Raw genomic sequence first — 2,415 nt, 5'->3', positions numbered from 1 at the left:
TGACAAACTCAATTCAAATTATATCGATTGGATTGAGTTGATCGAATATTTCGAGTCATTGAATTTTTCGAACACGCCCAAATCTCAGATTGGATTGAGAGCTCGGGACAAGACAAGTGGTGAGTAGGGATGACGTTAGGGGTGGCGAAGGAATCCTAATGAGCCAATAACGTCCCAAACACATTGCCTTACTTCTCAAGGCACTCACAATTACCTTACGAATGTCACAAACACTCCAAACCACATTCATTCTCTTCCTCTCTCTTGTTTTTTGGTGGAAATTTAGGTGTCACTTTGGCAACTAAAGAAGAAACTAAAAGCAACCCATTTTTCCTTTATAATCCAAAGCCTTTAAAAAGCTTTACTTTCTTTATTTACATTCAAGATTCCTTTCTATTTTGTTTTCAATCCCCACCATCATTGCACACCTCATATCATACTTCAAATCAAGAAGGGTTTTGTAACTTTGTCTTAGGTTACCAATCGAAATCATGCTACTACTAGCTACCGATATTGGTTGAATGATAACGGTCAGTACATTTCTGACCTACTTATTTTACTGTTTATAGCTTAGAGTGTGACGATTTAATAATTTGATTAACTTTGATTAAAAGGGTATAGTGGTTATATATTGTCGTTTTACGACACAGAGTAAAAAGGGTGGAAACTTTGTGTGAAATTACATATTGGTTGGAGAGAAAAACGAAGCATTTCTTATAAGGGTGTGCAAACTTCTCCCTAGTGGACGCATTTTAAGGGGAAGTTTAGAAGGGAAAGCCCAAAGAGAACAATATCTACTAGTGGTGAGCATGGACTGTTACAAATAGTATTAGAGCTAGATACTAGGTGGTGTACCTACGAGGACGTTGAGTCCCCAAGGAGGTGGATTGTGATATCCCACATTGGTTGGAGAGGGGAACGAAATATTGTTTATAAGCGTGTGGAAAGTTCTTACTAGTGGACCCGAACGAAATCTTTCTTATTAGAGTGTGGAAATCTCTTCCTAGCAGATGTGTTTTAAAACCTTGAGAGAAACCCCAAAAGGGAAAGTCCAAAGAGGATAATATCTCCTAGCGGTGGACTCGGATGGTTACAAATAATGTTAGAGATAGACATCAAACAGTGTGCACATCGAGGATACTGGGACCCTAAGAGGGGTGGATTGTGAGATCTCATATCGGTTGAAGAAGGGAACGAAATATTGCTTATAAGAGTGTGAAAACTTCTTCCTAGTGGATGTGAACAAAACATTTCTTATAAGGGTGTGAAAATTGCTTCTAGTGGGCACGTTTTAAAATCTTGAGAGGAAGCTCGAAAGGGAAAGTTCAAATAGGACAATATTTGCTAACAACGATCCCACATCGGTTGGAGATCTTGATAGGAAGCTCGAAAAGGAAAGTCCAAATAGAACAATATCTGATAGCGATAATTCCACATCAATTGGAGATCCTGGGAGGAAGCTTGGAAGGAAAAGTCTAAAAAGGACAATATCTTGTGTCAGTGATCCCACATACAGTTGGAGAGGAGAATGAAACATTCCTTATAAATGTGTGTAAACGTACACCTAATGAACTCATTTTAAAATCACAAGCCTAAGTGTGGAGGGGAAAGGACAAAGAGGACAATATCTGACGTAACAGGTTAATCATATTTTTTTAATTAGGATTTTGAATCCACTTTTTAAAAAAAATATATTATCAGTATATTTACGAAAATGTCCCTTTCATGGAATAATTGTTATTCAATTTTATTTATGAGGTTTATTGAAAATTTTAAAATAGAATATTATAAAAAGGAGTGTAGAAAGTAAGTGGAAAGGGCAGCTGAGTTGGTTGCCCGAAGTGGAATGCAATCAATAAAACCCACCAATCTGCCAACACAGCTTTACAATCCACCAACGACCATGAAGGTTCCTTGGGTCACCCTTCAATCATAGAGCGACACCTGTCATACACACTAAAAGTCAAACGCTCCAAGGGATTGTGGAACCGCCACGTAAGGGAATAGAAAACGACATGTCGTTGTGGTGCTTTCCGCCCATCTTCCGTAAGTCATTGCCGTCGTACGAGAGGAGACCCGTCGAATTTTGCAGTTGCAGCATTTGTGGTCCCCCCTACACGTGGTGTAATTTTAGATATTTGAGCAGAAAAATACAAAGTAGGGGTGTAGGACAACCGTTACCAACCCGACCCGAACTATAAGGTTAGATTGGATTAACATTTTAGGTTGGGTTGGGTTGAATTAGCATTTGGGGTAGAGTTGAGTTCATTTTTCTGAACTCGAACTGAATCGATTTGGTTTTGTGTTCATGAGCAAAACCTTCTAGTTGACCCGAGTCAAATAAAAATATATAAAATATATTAACAATCTTTTCGTATGGTCGGTTTGCCAGGGTGGTACTTGAGTACGTTCAGG

This window comes from Cucurbita pepo, chromosome LG07 (assembly GCF_002806865.2).
Source record: "Cucurbita pepo subsp. pepo cultivar mu-cu-16 chromosome LG07, ASM280686v2, whole genome shotgun sequence".
In the NCBI taxonomy this organism is placed as follows: Eukaryota; Viridiplantae; Streptophyta; class Magnoliopsida; order Cucurbitales; family Cucurbitaceae; genus Cucurbita; species Cucurbita pepo.
This window is presented reverse-complemented; position numbering follows the sequence as displayed.